General features: G+C 37.4%; 1 pseudogene across 1 annotated transcript; it reads right to left on the bottom strand.

Moving 5' to 3' along the window:
* Positions 1-4033: 4033 nt before the first annotated feature.
* LOC143907560 (uncharacterized) lies at positions 4034-20217 on the bottom strand (annotated as a pseudogene). Its single transcript, XR_013259887.1, has 5 exons — positions 20076-20217; positions 19402-19666; positions 18472-18645; positions 5222-5281; positions 4034-5128 (listed from the first exon to the last, which is right to left on the bottom strand). The product of XR_013259887.1 is annotated as an uncharacterized LOC143907560 (transcript).
* Positions 20218-20921: the final 704 nt, after the last annotated feature.

Consider the following 20921-nt stretch of genomic DNA (forward strand, 5'->3'; position numbering starts at 1 on the left):
CACCTTGCTCCAATCTTTCTACCTTTCTCTCTAATCTCCTTACTTTCTCCTCTAGTTCCTCCATCCCCTCATCTTTTTTTTCTATCGTCTTCCTTCTCTCTTTTCCCTCAATATCTTTCTTACTTTGTCCTCCACAATCCTTTCGACTGCCTCTGCTATTGTTCTCCCCTCGCGCTCCATCTTGGATAATCTCCTTCCTATTCCGTCCTCGCTCCTCTTGCATCCCTCTTACTCCCCTTTCTTCCTATGGCCCTCGTCCTCGTCTGTATCCATACCCTCGCCTCCACCGCTTTATCCTCGTCCATCTCCCCTTAATCTTCAAAAACATTTTTATAATACCTTTAATTATTAGTTTGTAGTATTCTTCATAAGAAAATAAAAGTATTTCTTATAAAGTTGCATTAGCAATATGCTAAATTTGTTCAATTATTTTGATTATACAGAATTTATGCTTGTGCGTATACCTATACACACGTACGCACACACGCATACATACATATATATAAATTTTTCAGATCAGTTGCTGATTGATTTGGCATATCCAAGGATACTGTTTGGAAATGTGTATTTAAGGTTGCAATGCTACTAACTGAAGATGCCCACCGATATATTAAATGGCCTGAACATCATAAAATGGCTATCTTTGAAAAAGAATTTCGCAAATTACATGATTTTCCTGGAGTAATTGGTGCGATTGACGGTTCCCATATAGCAATAAGTGCGCCTATAGAAAATTCTGAAAATTATATTAATCGCAAAGGGTATCATTCAATAGTTTTACAAGGAATATGTGATTATACATTACGATTTATAGATGTTTTTACAGGAATGTGTGGTAGCGTTCATGACGCAAGAGTATGGCGTTTAAGTGACATTAGAACATTAATAACACAAGATGAAAATAGGTACTTTCAAAATCAGTACCATTTTTTAGCTAATTCAGCATATCCTCTGTCAAGTTATATGTTAACTCCATATAGAGATAACGGTCATTTAAACAACATACAAAAAAGGTTTAACACAAAACACTCAAAAACACGTGTAGTCATTGAGCGTGCTTTTGGAACATTAAAAGGACGATTTAGAAAGTTAAAATATATTTACATGTACAATACAGATATGATACCCTTAGTTATTATTACTTGTTGCATTTTACATAATATATGCATAGAAAATGAAGATGAACTTATGGATGAAGATGTATATGACGCAATAGAAATTCAAAATAACGTATTTAGAAATGGAGAAGAAAAAAGAAATATTATCGCTAATTTACTATAAAATTGTTTTTACATGTAAGGAACATTCTTACCATAAATATATATTTATATACATAAAACAGACATCACTATACTGAATTTAAAACCTTAAATTTGCCGTTAAATTCAACAACCGTTAAATCATTCTGAACAAAAATGTCCTGTACTATTTTTCAAACAAGTACACAAATTTTCGAGTAATTCTGTAATTTTACTAATTATAAAAGTTTAAACGTGGTCATTTTCAGTAAATAATAATTCAAAATTTTACATAGTGACTTGCAAAATAGTACAGAATTTTCTTATTCAAAATGATTAAATTTATATGTATACTTAACAGTTACCATCAAACATCTTGTATATATGCTCGTACATACAGAAAAGTTAAACAAACATAATTTGATTATAGAAATAATATAAAAATTATAAAACAATGTAATATAATAAAAAAAAGTTTACATAAATGTAAATTTTATGTTAGCAAAATTATGATATATTTCATAATAAATATAAATTTTTTAATAAATATAAATATAAAAGAAATAAAAAGGAAGATGAGACTGATGATACATATGAACTAGCAACATTCCTATACATACATACACGTGTATTGTCACGACTTTTTGCACTCCCGGACCGCTCCGGGACGTGAGCCGGATCAAAAGGACTTAGGAGAGCGGGATGGTTGGCCTCTCCAGTGATTTCCTCGCACCTCCGATACTCCACGAAATATTCCGAAGGTTGGGCGCTAGACGCGTACCTTCGCGTCCACGAGATCACGAAAACCTAAACGAGACGCGAAACGAAGTGTGGAGGTGCGTGGAATCGGCTAGCTTGACCTAATCACGGGCGGGGTTAATGAAGGGCGGCGCGGTACTCGGCGGGGTGACACGTTAATTTCATACTCAGTCAGATAACAAAGAATATCATTTATTGAGTACTGGTTGTCGAGAAAATAACAACGTTTATCCATCCGGCTTCGATCAAACACAAGATAAATTCGACAATTAAATCAAGAATAGCCGGTGGCGGGGTGTCGAGATTCATTTAACAAAATCAATATTAATGCGGACGCGAGACACCCACGGAGTATTAATTGGGTCTCTAATAAACACGCTGAAGGTTCTATCCTCGAACAATTAATAATTTGAGTCGGAAATTATAACACGCAAGAATGCTACACTTAGCATCGCTCACGAGAGTGAGGTTCAACGCAAAATGTAGCGAGAAAAGGGCACGTCACGCTTGGATTGCGTGAAAACCACATCCGGAACCGTACGAAAACTCTGTCGCAATAATATCTTAACTTAACGCGAGATATTCGGCTCGGGCGCAACGGGAAGGCGCCGAGTCATTTAACCAAGCAAGTCGCGATATCGCATGTTGGGCGCCAAGTGTGGAGAAGGCCACACCACCGTTAACTCGAAGTGCGTATCTAATATCCACGGAACGCCAGGAAGAACTACGCAATTAACATCTAAACGCACGAAGCGTGTGAACGCCGGTAATTTCTTAACGCGAGTATAGGACGCAACGCAAGTAATACCGGACGCAAAGTTTCTCAACGCGAGAGCACAATTATCAACCCGTAATAACGAGATCCGAACACCGATCGATACGTTAACACCGACGCTCGAACACCAGAATTTCCCGACGCGAAGAAACGGTAACGCAATTGACGAACTACCGGCCCGTATGCGGCCGTACACCCAGGTCGCGAGGACAACGCAATATACTCGCGATATCGAACGCCTTAACGCCTATCGCGATCTCCAGGGATTCGCCACAACGCTTGTACCACGGTTCCGCTTCCACGATACCATCCCGAGGCCCTTCGCTCTCGTTATCGATCGCGAAATTACACTCAATCTTAACGTACGTTATCCCGAGCGAGAGCGTGTACCGGAGGGCGGTGTCGTGGCTTTACATATCGCGATTTACGGGCAACCTCACCAGGAATACGCCTCCTCCTGGGCTCCTCGCCGTCGCCTTCCACCACGATCCTCGATCCTCCAGACAAATATCGAAATACCCGACTCGGGGTGGCTATCGCGTATCTTACGAAACGTATCTCGCCGACGGACGACCAGAGAGTGAAAACGCTAGACCCGCTCGATTGCGGAATCGATACGGTACCCCTTCCTGAGGGGCGCGCGAGCCAATCGGGCGCGAGCTTGCAAGCCCGCGGTGTCCCGGCGCAGTGCTGTCGATACGAGATCCTTCGGGGGCGTGCAGCGGTCCCTCGGCGGCGTGCGACTCCTCAATTCTTTCTGTCCTTAGCAGCGGACGGAATTCGGTTCTCGCCGGTGTGTCTCCGGTTTGACCCTGGGGCGGTGATCAGTCACCCCGTAGGTCGATGTTTTGTAGAGATCATTTGCTGGAGCCGGGTGTTCACCCAAGCGCTTGGGGCCCCGCTATCGGCGGCCTCGTCCGTCGCTGCCGCACGTGCCGCCTGACGCGCTGCTCTCGCCAGCCCGCGATCTCTGCTGCTTCCGCGTTTGCCACCCCTCCCGGGTCATCGATCGTCCTTGATTTCCCTCGCCACGTACTCCCTCGAAGGTTTGCCGTGGTGTGGGTGAGGTGCCGCGCGTATTACATTGCAAAAAAAAGAACGTCATCAGAATGTGGAAACGCAATTAATTACGACCCCTGGAGATCTCGCCGTTGCCTCCCTGGTCCGTCCCTGGGCGCGAAATTCCGCGTCTTGTGACGGCGGCGGGGCGCCGCGACAAGGCGGCGAGCCGCAACGTCACAGTATATATATATATATAAAATCATATTTAAAATATTTATTAAATGTAACTTCAATACATATAACGTGACATAACTTTAAAATAAACTCAGAATTGTTCCAAAACAAAGAATCAATAATATTAAGTGTATAATATAGTTATATTAAATATATATATCTCTTAATATCCTAAAAAATGCATATTATATATTCTTATAGAAACACAATTTTATAGAAACTTATGTGAATAATTGAATATAACAATAACCTTTTTTTTATCTATAATATAGACAGTCTCAAATTACATAAGATATGACTATATTTGCCAAAAACATAAGAGATTATTTTGTTGTAATAAAAATAGTAACTAAATGTACTTTTAAGTAAACAATCTGAAACTAAAACTCTATAAACACAACTTACATTTCACAATATTAATGTTAATATCACATCTTTTGTACCTTTAAATAAAGAATTTACTTTCTTACTTAACGTAACTAAAAATAAATTGTTTCCATCAATATCTAAAATATAACGTGTTTATACTTATACTTATACTCTGTTTTTTATTAATATCTTATTAGTCTCTTTTATAACGTTTTTCTAATAAAGATAAAAGTCGCTCTCTGGGTATAATTTTCTTCATGATGCTTTTCTCTCTGTTTTATTAATTCTTCCATCCAAACAGGTGTTTTATATTTTCTTTTTCTTATCCGTCTGTTCTGTAAAATGTTGGTCGATGTTGATGCGATATTCATTTCATTTTGTTCGTTTTCTTTACATTGTTCCTCATCCGATGAATTATTTATTATAAAACCACGTAAATTTGATGCAATAGACAACGGTGCAACAGCAGGATTTTTTCCTAAGATGTCATTCAGAATATCAAAGTACTCCCAAGTTTGTTTTCCTGTACCAGTTTGATTCTTTGCATCTTTAATAGTTTTATACTTTTTCTTCATACCAGTCCATTTAATATAACAGTTATCTGCAGTTAAATTGTACCCATGAGTATTAATGGATTCAGCAATACTTTTCCATACTTGTTTATTCATCAGTGAACTAGATTCTTTGTGTATCTGGACTTCTGCTAATAGTAGCTTTATTATAGCATCGGTCCACTGGACTCTGCTGTTAACTAAATTAAAAAATATATTTACTATTTGAAAACACAATAATAAACTTATGTATAATTATATATTTATTAAGAAGATATATACATAGTACATACCAACATCGTTTGTTTGTGTCGTACATCTTTCTGTATTTGCAGACATTTTCTCTATAAAACCTATTAAAATAAGATTTCATAAATAGGTTAGAATTATAATTAAATGTTTCAATTGTAAAATTTTATGAAATTATTTATATTGTACCTTCAAGGTTATTGCACACTTTTAGGTTATTGCTGTCAAGTAACCTAACTTAACTCAACTCAGTGGCACCTCAAGACAGCATTGAGTTGTCATAAAGCATGATGATATTAGATGGTTGTGCCTATCGTATATTTCGGCCCTAGGGGAAATTACTCGTACTCGAATTATCGTAAACACGAAACTCTGTGTCTATTGATTGTGTCACTGTTTATTCTGCATTTATACATGATTTCTGATTTCTATTCCCTGTTCCTATTGCCTGTTGCCTGGCATTGTGCAAGAGGCTTTAACGACAGATGACGCGACGCGTGGAAACTAAGGGTGCCATTACATGGAGCGCGGAAACGCGGAAACGCGGAAGCGCGGAACAGGATAGTAACTAGATTCCGCGTTTCCGCGAGTTGAGTCCCGCACGTTTGAACGGAAAAGCGGAATCCGCTATTATCGTGTATTATGTATGGCTGACGCGTTCGTTCCGCGAGTTTGTTTCTCCTTATATTACATGGAGCACAATTTGCGCGGAAAAGCGGAACAGTATAGTGACAAATAGACATTTGTATTCATTTCTTAAAATTGTGTTCACGTAATTCATTGCAATTTTTATTAATATGCTTATCTTTTCAGCTTATCTATTGAATACAAGCATTTTAATCAATAAATACCGTTAAAAATTAATATTTTATAATTCTCCGTTCCGCTTTTCCGCTCAAAATATGCTCCATGTAATATAAGGCATTCAAAACAGACGGAACGGATCGACGGAAATCTAGTAAATTTTGTCTTCCGCGCTTCCGCGTTTCCGCGTTTCCGAGCTCCATGTAATGGCACCCTAAGACTAACGTCAATAAGGGCTCATGCACAATGCTGACAGGTGGGCAATTAGGGAGTAATCGTTTTATGTTGGATATACTTGCAAAAGACTGTGAAAAATGTATTTTTCCAAGAAAATAAACAGTTCTCTGCTAAAATATCATACAAAATTAATTATACGAATGGAGCGATTAAAAATCCCAATAGAGCGAAGCGAGAAATAGTTAAGATGGAAGCACATAAAATTGCAGGAGCCATGAGCAGAAAGCAGAAGCCATACGCGCATGCGCTATGGTATTCGTAAAAGCTTTAACAGATACCATCGCGCATGCGCATAGTCATGGTAGCATGCGCATGCGCTGCCGAGCCATAGTTACAATAGGCGGCCGATACTGAAATGATTAATTTGTTATTTTTTCAATAAAAATGCAATAAATTATTAAAATTATGATGGAGCAATAAGGAGCAATGAAGGAGCAATCGTTCTATGCCCTATAAAGTTGCATAGAGTTATTATAAATATGTTTTTTAATAAAAATTAGAAATTTTTCGTTTTTATTAAATATCTCAAAAAATAATAATCTTAAAAGGGGAGCAATAGTCGATTCTGAGGGAGCAATTAGGGAGCAATCGTTTGAGCTATAGTAAATTTAAAAATATGAACTTGCAGCGCCAACTTATTTCCGGTATCTCCAGAGGCTTGCAATCGCGTCTTTATCTCAATTCCGCGGCCACGATACCATCCCGAGGCCCTTCGCTCTCGCTGTCGATCGCCATTCGATACGCGGTCTCAAGGAACCGTACGCGTCGCGATGTTACAACGTTTTTCCGGACGAGAGCGTGCCCCGGAGGGCGGCGTCGTGGCGTTACATCTCGAGATTAATTACTGCGGGCAACCTCACCGATGTGATGTCTCCTCGTAGGGCTCCTCGCCGTCACCTCGTACGGAGGATCGTCGCAGCGTAACAGATTTTCCGATCCGGGGTGGCTATAGCGTATCTTACGAAGAACGTTCGGACTCGCCGACGGACGACCAGAGAGTGTCTCGCTAGATTCGCTCGATAGCGGAATCGATGCGGCACCCCCCTCCGTAGGGGCGTGCCAACCAATCGAGAGCGAGCTTGCAAGCTCGCGCGATATTCTAAAGCAGGATCGTCGTAAGGGGGATCCTTCGGGGGCGCGCAATGGTCCCTCGGCGGCGTAGCGACTCCTTCAATTTGTCCCTGGACAGCGGACTGGACTTGGTTCTAGCCGGTGTGCTTCCGGTTTGACCTCGGGGCGGTGATCAGTCACCCCGCGGGCCGGTAATTCGTGAAGGCAGATTGCTGAGGCCGGGTTGTCCTCAGGCGCCTGGGGCCCCGCTATCGGCGGCCTTGTCCATCGCTGCCTCATTCGCCGCACGCCTGCCGCGTTGCTCTCGCCGCCCGTGATCCATGTAGCTCCCGCTTTCGCCACCCCTCCTCGGTCCTTGTTCCTCCCGGACCCCTCTCGTTATCGGTACTCCCTCGAAGATTCGCCGTGGTGTGGGTGAGGCGCCGTGCGCATTACAATTTATACATGAAAATAAAAGAATAGTCAAAACGCGGAAACAATATCGACTTTTTGGCCTCTGGAGATCTCGTCGTCGCCTCTCTGGCTCGTCCCTGGGCGCAAATTTCCGCGCCTTGTGACGGCGGCGGGGCGCTGCCACGAAGCGGCGGGCCGCAACGTCACAATATATATATATATATATATATATATATATATATATATATATAATTAAAGGTCAAGCTCGTGTGTGTCAAATAATAAATAGGTTGCCGGCCAATAACGAGCAATGTTAGACGTTAAAATTCAAAATTTATTAATTTAACAATTACAAATGGTACGTTTCGGCAACACTGTGCCTTCCTCAGCCAATTTTAACAATTAATTGAAATGCCACGAATCATGTGTCAAGAGTAACAAATTTCCACATCAAAATTTACATACAGATAACATTGAAATCTAAATTATTACATACTGATGAAGTCCTTAAAGTATTGATAAGGTGTATACTTGCTGAACAAAAATTCGGAATCGTTGTGTATCAATCTTAATTAAACGTCGAATGATAAAGTCCATGATTAATTCCTCAGTCGGCAGTGAGAACGAATCGAGTCAATCTGTGATTTTTTGTCCGTCACAAACAAGAGTCGATAATTACGATGAAAGTGTAAATGAGACCATAGCAAATTCGAGTTAGTAAAGTTTTCAGAAAGAACTGTATCGTGTCGAATCTTGTGTGTGACTGAGCATTTTCGTTCCGTGTCGGAATCGGTTGACAACAATGATGTAAATAGACCAATGTTTAACTCCCTATGAGTTGTTACTAAGTTCGTTTAGGATGTTAAAATAAGAACCATCCAGTAATTCAGTGTCTTTATTGGAATTAATACCATTTTTTTGTTCTTTGATGTGTATCATCTCTGATATTAGTCTCTTGTAGTAATTCGTTTCGAAATCTAAAATCTCCGGGTTGTTCCAATTAAAACTATGATTCAAATTAAATATATGTTCTGTAATGACTGAATGTCTGGATGGGTCCAATTTATAATTGTTTTTGTGTTCGTTGATTCTTGTTTTCAGTTGTCGCTTTGTTTGCCCCACGTAAGAGGCGTCGCAATCATTACATTTGATTTTATAAATTACATTGTTGTTCGAGCATAATGCATTGGTATCTTTATGTGTTTTGATAAACTTGTCCAATTTGTTGAGGACTCTATACCCTATTATATGTTCTTTTTTATCGAAAAGGTGTGCTGTTTTTTCAGAGATGTTGTTAATGAACGGAATAACAATAATTTTCCTTCTATTTTCTTCCGAGTCATTATCAACATTAACATTAGTGTCAACTCTATTCGCATTTTTGTTCTGCTTAAGTTTACCATCGAATAATGTCCTTAATCTTATGTTAATTCTCTTAAAGATCAAATCTATAGGATAACCGTTGTTCATTAGTATGTTAATACACAATTTTATGTTCTTTGCTTGGAATATAGGGTGGGACAATAGTATGGACCTGTCCACTAAACTGTATATCGTGCCAATTTTATGACACTCTGGATGGTTCGAATAGTAGGATAGATATCTACCAGAGAATGTATCCTTGTGATACCAATCTATGTGGATAGTGTCATTAATAATATGTAATTTTAGATCTAAAAAACTCAACGTACGGTCATTTTCATATTCGATTGTAAACTTCAGCCTATCATGGTAATTATTAAATTTATCTAGGATGTATTGAGCCTTGTCACGTGGAATCGACATAATTATGTCATCAACATAACGAAAATAAAACGGCAAATTGAAACCAATCGATTCCAAAATTGTTTCCTCTAAATCTTGCATAACCATGTCAGCTATAATCCGCACAAAATTACCTTTTTTAAAAAAAGGTAAAAAAAGGCGCCAAGTACACGTATAGTAGTGTATATGTTGTTACCTAAAAAAAAAAGAAAGTGGTAGTATTATACCTCGAAAAAACCTAAGTAACAAGTGTTAGATCTTTATATCTCGAAAAATCTCGAAAAAATCTAAGCAGTAGTATCTTTATTTCCGAAAAATTATAACCCAAGTGATACACGTCACAAAATTATGTTACCTTATCAAAAAGAAGAGTCGCGCTTCAAGTGATCTATTACAATTACAAAAAAGAAATGATATCTCTTTAAGTTAGAGCGCCAATTACAGAGAGAACATGTATATTGCCTCAAAAAATAATTGTTGCACTACATTGAAAAATCTTTACATTGTGTCAATTAGAAAAGAATGTATAATAACAATTTTATAAGATTAAAAAATTTTATTTAAATTTAACAAGGGAATACAAGATATTTAAATACAAAGTTATTTACATGTGTATTTTTTAATGGCCACAAAGAATTACAGAAGTAACAGTACAAAATAAAAATATTTTATTAAAATACATAAATTTTTCTTGTAAAAAAACTTGGCGCTGCTAGACCTTTTAAATAAATAAAAACAACAATAAATAAAAATAATTCAGAAAAGAATACAATGGGAGTAATATTAAATGATTATCAGCGTGGATGTGGGAGTGAGTGATATGGGTGTGCGTGACTACGCGGACGGCGGATAATGCGGCTTATAATTAAGTATAGAATAAGTTTATTTATTTATTTAAAATTTCAAGGTCTAGCAGCGCCAAGTTTTTTTACAAGAAAAATTTATGTATTTTAATAAAATATTTTTATTTTGTACTGTTACTTCTGTAATTCTTTGTGGCCATTAAAAAATACACATGTAAATAACTTTGTATTTAAATATCTTGTATTCCCTTGTTAAATTTAAATAAAATTTTTTAATCTTATAAAATTGTTATTATACATTCTTTTCTAATTGACACAATGTAAAGATTTTTCAATGTAGTGCAACAATTATTTTTTGAGGCAATATACATGTTCTCTCTGTAATTGGCGCTCTAACTTAAAGAGATATCATTTCTTTTTTGTAATTGTAATAGATCACTTGAAGCGCGACTCTTCTTTTTGATAAGGTAACATAATTTTGTGACGTGTATCACTTGGGTTATAATTTTTCGGAAATAAAGATACTACTGCTTAGATTTTTTCGAGATTTTTCGAGATATAAAGATCTAACACTTGTTACTTAGGTTTTTTCGAGGTATAATACTACCACTTTCTTTTTTTTTTAGGTAACAACATATACACTACTATACGTGTACTTGGCGCCTTTTTTTACCTTTTTTTAAAAAAGGTAATTTTGTGCGGATATCACGCCTTTTTGTAGTATATTACGCATTGTATAAACAGTATGTACAGGATAAAGCTATTTGGAGGTATAATACTACCACTTTGTTTTTTTCGAGGTAACAACATAACAGGGTAACAACATAATACATATACACTATTATGCGTGTACTTGGCGCTCATTTTACCTTTTTTTTAAAAAGGTAATTTTGTACGGATATCACGCCTTTTTGTAGTGTTACGCAACTTAATCTTATAAACAATATATCTTATAATTTCATAAACCGTATATAATACAAGGTATGAAGCTAAAAGTGTTACGAACTATTATTTCTAAAGAAAACAACAATTTAATATTTTGCTCAGTTTTTTAAAAATAATAATCTGTAACCCTTTTAGTTGTACACCTTGTATATATTTTTCAATTTCAACATAAAACATAATCGCAATAAAGCATGATTATTGTTAATAAGTCGTTAACTGTAAAATTCTTTATTTATTTTTATTTGCGTGTCTTACTGAATGTTGTTCGCCACTGTATATGTACCGATATCTTCAGGTATCGATATTTTTGATAATTATTTTTACGTCAGACATAATTTTAATTCATCCAATTTTTATTATGTCTAAACATAATTTTTGTCCAATTTTTATTATGTTTAGACATAATTTTAATTCAGCGATTTTTATTATGTCATGACATAATTTTAATTCTGCCGCTAGGGAAATTTTAAGTCGATTTTTATGAATCAAGCTTGAATTCAATGTTTAGGTGTCCCAGGTTGCCGATGACGAGGTCCACATAGCGCGCTCTATAGTTTTCGGTGTCCAGGTGTATTAATACCTTGAATTTGATGGCCACGTGTTCCAAGTTGCCAATGACGAGGTCCACATAGTGCGCTTCGTAGTTTTCGGTGTCTACATGTATTAATACCTCGAATTCGATATCTACGTGTCCTACATTGGGTGCGTTAAGCCGATACTTTGCTAGCCTAGCAATCGTGAGCAGTCGCTCGTTTTCGCTCGTTTCCTCTTTTTTGACTTACTGGATTAAAAAGAGAAGAAACGAGCAAAAACGAGCAACTGCTCACGATTGCTAGGCTAGCGGAGTATCGGCTGAACGCACCCATTCAGATTTAAAGTTATTAATACACCTAGACACCAAAAACTATGAAGCGCATTATGTGGACCTCGTCATCAGCAACCTAAAACACCTAGACATCAATTTCAAGGTATTAATACACGTAGACACCGAAAACTACGGAGCGCAATATGTGGACCTTGTCATCGGCAACCTGGGACACGTAGACATCAAATTCAACGTACGATTACACCTGGACACCGGAAACTATGAAGCGCACTATCTGGATCCCGTCATCGGCAACCTGGAATACGTGGACATCGAATTCAAAATATTAATACACGTAGACACCGAAAACTACGGAGCGCACTATGTGGATCTTGTCATCGGCAACCTGGGACACGTGAACATCAAATTCGAGGTATTATTACACCTAGACACCGAAAACTACGGAGCGCGATACCTGGACCTCGTCATCGGCAACCTGGGACACGTAGACACCGAAAACTACGGAGCGCACTATGTGGACCTCGTCATCGGCAACCTGGGACACCTAGACATCGAATTCAACGTACGATTACATCTGGACACCGAAAACTATGAAGCGCATTATCTGGATCCCGTCATCGGCAACCTGGAACTCGTGGACATCGAATTCAAGATATTAATACACGTAGACACCAAAAACTACGGAGCGCACTATGTGGACCTCGTCATCGGCAACCTGGGACACGTAGACATCGAATTCAACGTATTATTACACCTGGACACCGAAATCTATGAAGCGCATTATCTGGATCCCGTCATCGGCAACCTGAGACACGTGGACATCGAATTCAAGATATTAATACACGTAGACACCAAAAACTACGGAGCGCACTGTGTGGACCTCGTCATCGGCAACCTGGGACACGTAGACATCGAATTCAACGTATTATTACACCTGGACACCGAAAACTATGAAGCGCATTATCTGGATCCCGTCATCGGCAACCTGGAACACGTGGACATCGAATTCAAGATATTAATACACGTGGACACCAAAAACTACGGAGCGCACTATGTGGACCTCGTCATCGGCAACCTGGGACACGTAGACATCGAATTCAACGTATTATTACACCTGGACACCGAAATCTATGAAGCGCATTATCTGGATCCCGTCATCGGCAACCTGAGACACGTGGACATCGAATTCAAGATATTAATACACGTAGACACCAAAAACTACGGAGCGCACTGTGTGGACCTCGTCATCGGCAACCTGGGACACGTAGACATCGAATTCAACGTATTATTACACCTGGACACCGAAAACTATGAAGCGCATTATCTGGATCCCGTCATCGGCAACCTGGAACACGTGGACATCGAATTCAAGATATTAATACACGTGGACACCAAAAACTACGGAGCGCACTATGTGGACCTCGTCATCGGCAACCTGGGACACGTAGACATCGAATTCAACGTATTATTACACCTGGACACCGAAATCTATGAAGCGCATTATCTGGATCCCGTCATCGGCAACCTGAGACACGTGGACATCGAATTCAAGATATTAATACACGTAGACACCAAAAACTACGGAGCGCACTGTGTGGACCTCGTCATCGGCAACCTGGGACACGTAGACATCGAATTCAACGTATTATTACACCTGGACACCGAAAACTATGAAGCGCACTGTGTGGACCTCGTCATCGGCAACCTGGGACACGTGGACATCGAATTCAAGGTATTAATACACGTAGACACCGAAAACTACGGAGCGCACTATGTGGACCTCGTCATCGGCAACCTGGGACACCTAGACATCGAATTCAACGTACGATTACACCTGGACACCGAAAACTACGAAGCGCACTGTGTGGACCTCGTCATCGGCAACCTGGGACACGTGGACATCGAATTCAAGATATTAATACACGTGGACATCAAAAACTACGGAGCGCACTATGTGGACCTCGTCATCGGCAACCTGGGACACGTAGACATCGAATTCAACGTATTATTACACCTGGACACCGAAATCTATGAAGCGCATTATCTGGATCCCGTCATCGGCAACCTGGGACACGTGGACATCGAATTCAAGATATTAATACACGTAGACACCAAAAACTACGGAGCGCACTATGTGGACCTCGTCATCGGCAACCTGGGACACGTAGACATCGAATTTAACGTATTATTACACCTGGACACCGAAAACTATAAAGCGCACTATCTGGACCTTGTCATCGGCAACCTGGGATACATAGACATCAAATTCAAGCTTGATTCATAAGAATCGACTTAAAAATTCCCTAGCGGCACTTTCTGCCAAGCATAGAGAACCTACTTTTCCGTTGACTCAATATTTATTTTATATATATACCTAATTTTTACTTAAATAGAAATCTTCCTCCTGACCGATAAGTTTATCGACCTAATTTTGAAATACGCGCGCGATATCGAAACTGGCGATACCTGCGCCGCCAGCGTCGAAAAAGTGAAAGTGACGTTTCTCTGATAGATCGCAGCGTTAGGAGGAGTATCTTAAAAATAAATTTTCACATTTGGACTTTGCGTCGCAATATCTCCGCTCGTAAGGCACGTAGCGGAATATTATGAGAGAAACCCCCCCCTAATTGGACCCCAAGCTATCGATCAAGCCTACTTAGAACTTGATCCGTTCACTCGTTATCGAGATCTCAACATCTCGGGTACTCGCAACCCGTCGCGTCGCGTAAAAGAGTCACGGTCGGTCTCGCTCCGCGTGTACTTGGCGCGAGACACTACCGTGTCTCTTGATTGGGGATAATGGAGATCCCATGGGAGTACCAAAAGTTTGTTTGTATATAGCGTTGTTAAAGTTAAAGTATGTGGATGACAAAATTAATTCAATGGCAATTAAAAATTCTTTTTTCGGTATGTTAGTACCTTCTCTAATATGTGACCATCTTTTTTTGATACTCTCCAATGCTAGATTCAGAGGAATATTTGTAAATAACGAGGTCGCATCTAAAGATATAAGAATATTAGAATTTGAAACTTTCATACCAGAGAGCGTACTGTATAGGTCAAAGCTATTATTCACATAACTTCTTGTTTTTGGTATGTTATCAGAAATAATTTTTTGTAAAAAACTCGCAAGAGGATATAAAGCTGTGTCAATTGAAGAAACAATTATTCTAAACGGATGATTAGGTTTGTGTATTTTAGGGAGGGCATAGGCTTTAGGCAGTGGTGCGTCGCTGGAATGCATTCTACAATATTCTTTTTTTGATATATACTCTTTCTTGAACCATGATTTGAATAAATTGTTGCAGTCATTCTCAATTTGTTTTGCAGGATTTTTCTTCAAAATTGTGTAAGTATTTTTATCCTGTAACATGTTCTCCGTTTTTTGAATGTAATATTCCTTGTTCATGGCGACTGTGATGTTGCCCTTGTCTGCACGGGTGAAAATAATATCTGGGTTGTCTTTACAAAATCTTTGAGTTATTTTATACATGGTTAAAAGTTTTGTGTTAACAATGTTTGTGGTGGGTTTGGAGTATAAATAGTTATGTAATTGTGGGATTACAGCATTTCTAACCCTTGGTAGATTATTAATGTTGTTACGTTTCGTGTTACCTTCTATGTCTTTTATGAACTCGTGTATAGTTTTCTTTTTATTCAAGCTGTTCGGGAGGCAGAAATTGTTTCCAAACTGCAACAATTTAGTGACATCCTGAGGGATGTCCATATTAGAAAGATTGACAAACCATTTGTCATTGGTTTGTTCCAAGGGATCAAATGATCTGTTGTTAAATTCTGATGGTTCAATAAAGGTTTCTATTGTATTGTTGTCTGGGTTGCCGGTCGGTTTGTTACGGACATATTTTACATTGTTGAAATTGTTATTGTTAATAATTGAAAAAAATCTAATTGCTTTCGATGAGTTGATTCGAATTAAGTTTTTATTATGAATGAGCCAATTAAGCTTTTTATTGTTGGAGTGTTTTAATCTACATTGTAGGTTTTCGAAAGGTCTATTATAGTGGACGATCATGTCATTCTAGATGTATGTAGGTAACGTATTGGATAATCTGTCGGAGAGGAAAGCGACTTTCTTATGCAAGTGATCAATTATTCTGTGTAAATTAAATATCTCGATATTCAGGGTATTGCCTTTGAACTTATCCAGTAAGCTATCCAATTTTTTCTTAGATCTTGAGTGGAAAAGACTAATTTTGTTCTTAAAATTATTATTTAAATGTGACGGTATTAGATTATTAAGTTTACATAGTTTAAGAAAATGTAGTTTGGATGTGGATTTTATAACTCTATAATTCGTGTCGATCCATTGTTTCACTAGTGTGGAAGAGTGTCTTCCAAAATAATAATGTAAACGATGACTTCTAAAGTCCCCCATTGTAGGCCTGGGTATAAATATAATTAAAGGTCAAGCTCGTGTGTGTCAAATAATAAATAGGTTGCCGGCCAATAACGAGCAATGTTAGACGTTAAAATTCAAAATTTATTAATTTAACAATTACAAATGGTACGTTTCGGCAACACTGTGCCTTCCTCAGCCAATTTTAACAATTAATTGAAATGCCACTAACATACCGAAAAAAGAATTTTTAATTGCCATTGAATTAATTTTGTCATCCACATACTTTAACTTTAACAACGCTATATACAAACAAACTTTTGGTACTCCCATGGGATCTCCATTATCCCCAATTATAGCTGACATGGTTATGCAAGATTTAGAGGAAACAATTTTGGAATCGATTGGTTTCAATTTGCCGTTTTATTTTCGTTATGTTGATGACATAATTATGTCGATTCCACGTGACAAGGCTCAATACATCCTAGATAAATTTAATAATTACCATGATAGGCTGAAGTTTACAATCGAATATGAAAATGACCGTACGTTGAGTTTTTTAGATCTAAAATTACATATTATTAATGACACTATCCACATAGATTGGTATCACAAGGATACATTCTCTGGTAGATATCTATCCTACTATTCGAACCATCCAGAGTGTCATAAAATTGGCACGATATACAGTTTAGTGGACAGGTCCATACTATTGTCCCACCCTATATTCCAAGCAAAGAACATAAAATTGTGTATTAACATACTAATGAACAACGGTTATCCTATAGATTTGATCTTTAAGAGAATTAACATAAGATTAAGGACATTATTCGATGGTAAACTTAAGCAGAACAAAAATGCGAATAGAGTTGACACTAATGTTAATGTTGATAATGACTCGGAAGAAAATAGAAGGAAAATTATTGTTATTCCGTTCATTAACAACATCTCTGAAAAAACAGCACACCTTTTCGATAAAAAAGAACATATAATAGGGTATAGAGTCCTCAACAAATTGGACAAGTTTATCAAAACACATAAAGATACCAATGCATTATGCTCGAACAACAATGTAATTTATAAAATCAAATGTAATGATTGCGACGCCTCTTACGTGGGGCAAACAAAGCGACAACTGAAAACAAGAATCAACGAACACAAAAACAATTATAAATTGGACCCATCCAGACATTCAGTCATTACAGAACATATATTTAATTTGAATCATAGTTTTAATTGGAACAACCCGGAGATTTTAGATTTCGAAACGAATTACTACAAGAGACTAATATCAGAGATGATACACATCAAAGAACAAAAAAATGGTATTAATTCCAATAAAGACACTGAATTACTGGATGGTTCTTATTTTAACATCCTAAACGAACTTAGTAACAACTCATAGGGAGTTAAACATTGGTCTATTTACATCATTGTTGTCAACCGATTCCGACACGGAACGAAAATGCTCAGTCACACACAAGATTCGACACGATACAGTTCTTTCTGAAAACTTTACTAACTCGAATTTGCTATGGTCTCATTTACACTTTCATCGTAATTATCGACTCTTGTTTGTGACGGACAAAAAATCACAGATTGACTCGATTCGTTCTCACTGCCGACTGAGGAATTAATCATGGACTTTATCATTCGACGTTTAATTAAGATTGATACACAACGATTCCGAATTTTTGTTCAGCAAGTATACACCTTATCAATACTTTAAGGACTTCATCAGTATGTAATAATTTAGATTTCAATGTTATCTGTATGTAAATTTTGATGTGGAAATTTGTTACTTTTGACACATGATTCGTGGCATTTCAATTAATTGTTAAAATTGGCTGAGGAAGGCACAGTGTTGCCGAAACGTACCATTTGTAATTGTTAAATTAATAAATTTTGAATTTTAACGTCTAACATTGCTCGTTATTGGCCGGCAACCTATTTATTATATATATATATATATATATATATATATTTCTTTTCAATGTCACATTATTTGCGCAAAACAACCTTTATTAAGCAAATCTCTGAAGCAGCCAGGAAACGAATCTCATAAATATAATAAATAAAATAGAAATAATTTACCATTCTTGTTAGGTTTTTTAGGTGGAGTGTGTTTCAATTGAGAGGTATATGGCTCTTGTCCCACATTAATATTATCTACGTTCATGTTATAATCAATTTCATTGGAAGTTTCTTCATTATCATCATCATCACTTAAACAATAAATCATCTTGCTGCTGTCTGTCCACATAGCAACTGCAATGGCAAAACAGTTTATATATTGTATAAATATAATAATAAATAGGTTCACAAGATTAGAAATCAAATCGAAGAAACATAGAGCATCGAGCCATAACAAGGTATTGGTGATCATATATTATATACTTAAGTAAAGAAGTAACGATTTATAATGTACATACTGTACATATACATATTCCAACTTAATAGACTGCTCGCCGCAAATTTGTCGGACTTAAAACACCGCTATCTTGGAACATTAATTCCCTTCCTTCCCCGAAATTAAATCGTCATGATTTAATTGTTTAAAAAACTGAAAAGTAAAATATGGGCATGAATTAAGGTAATATTTTTTGTAATAAATTCTTTACAGTTTTTTAAACAATTAAATCATGTCGATTTAATTCTGGGGAGTAAAGGGTATTAATGTTCTAAGATAGTTGTGTTTTAAATCCGACAAATATGCGGCGCGCAGTCTATTATGTCAGAATATATGTATATGAACTTTATGTACATACATTATAATTCGTTATTTCTTTACTTAAGTATAGAATATATGAACATATCAACACCTTGTTATGCCTCGATGCTCTATGTTTCTTCGATTGGAGCTTATATATATATATATAATTATATTCACAGATTTGCAAGTATAATCTGATCACAGATATATATATATATATATATATCTGTGATCAGATTATATTTGCAAATCTCTGAAGCAGACAGGAAACGAATCTCATGAGTATAATAAATAAAATAGAAATAATTTACCATTCTTGTTAGGCTTTTTAGGTGGAGACAGTGGAGTATGTTTTAATTGAAAGGTAGACGGGTTTTGTTCCACATTAATATCATCTACGTTCACGCTATAATCATTTTCATTGGAAGTTTCTTCATTATTATCATCACTTAAGCAATAAATCATCCCTTCATTCGAATAAATAGTTTTTCCATCAAAGCATTCATGTTGATACATTTCTACTCCATTCGGCAAAAGTGAAAAACATGCTGCACACACAAAACTCGTGCAATCAGTCTGTAAACAATTCAAAACAAAATTATTATTAATACACACACACACACACACACACACACACACACACACACACACACACACACACACACACACACACACACACACACACACGCACGCACGCACGCATGTACATACACACGCACGCACGCTAGAACGCACGCACGCATGTACATACATACGCACGCACACACTCATGCACATATATATGCATTTTAATATTATCAATATATCAATATATATCATTGTAGTATTATATAAATAAAAGTTGATCCAGCAATAATATATCTAACCTGCAAATATTAAAAAAAACAAACAGAATATTGAATTTATTTTATAGAATATAATAAAAAAATTTGTAACAAATAACATTTATTATTGTGATATATGATAATTTAAATACGATAATTACCTCAATATAAGTCTCGATATTTGTTTTGTTGCCTTTGTCCATATTTGCCAGCTTTTCCGCGTATAAACATAAGAAAACAGGCCGGCCTCTCGTTTATAGCCGCCGTGGTTAGTAATTGTCACTAGAAAACACAAGTTTACACAGCCGACTAGTAGCCTCAGGCTGAGTACGGATGTGTAGTGTTGTGTCGACTGTGAAGCTGAAATTTCATGCGAGCGAAGAAAAGCCAGCGTTTATCCCCACTCCACCTCACTGTAAAGCCAGCGTAGAACAGCTAACGCTATCGCCCCTATCATTTTCATGGAGCGAAGAAAAGCTGGCGTTTATCCCCACTCCACCTCACTGTAAAGCCAGCGTAGAACAGCTAAAGAAGAACTGTGTATAATAAAAATGGAGTACTCCAATTATTATAGACAGTACATCGCGTACGTTGAATATTATAGACGTACAGTGGCAGCTGCAGTTGCAGCAGAGGTTGTAAGGCGACGACGCATAGCCGCTACAGCTGCAGCTATATATTTAATGAAAAAGAAAAGAAGATACGCGAAGAAAAGGTTTTGGGTAGCACCCATTTTTGAAAATCGTGATGTACATAGTTTTTTCTTTGCGTCGGTCCCGAAGTTAATATTGGAGGACATACGTTTCCATAATTATTTTTGGATGACCGCAACTCAGTTAGAAGAATTGTTGGGCATGGTTGGACGAAGATTGCAAAAGCAGGACGTCATTCGACAAAGTATCTCACCAGCTGAACGGTTGGCATTAACATTGAGGTTTGTTTTGCTTGATCCAATTTAATTTTTAATTTAGTGTTTTTTGTAGTGTATAAACGTAACAACGTCATAC

This window comes from Temnothorax americanus, unplaced genomic scaffold (genome assembly GCF_048541705.1).
Source record: "Temnothorax americanus isolate GAGA-0224 unplaced genomic scaffold, ASM4854170v1 Scaffold83, whole genome shotgun sequence".
Taxonomy (NCBI): Eukaryota; Metazoa; Arthropoda; class Insecta; order Hymenoptera; family Formicidae; genus Temnothorax; species Temnothorax americanus.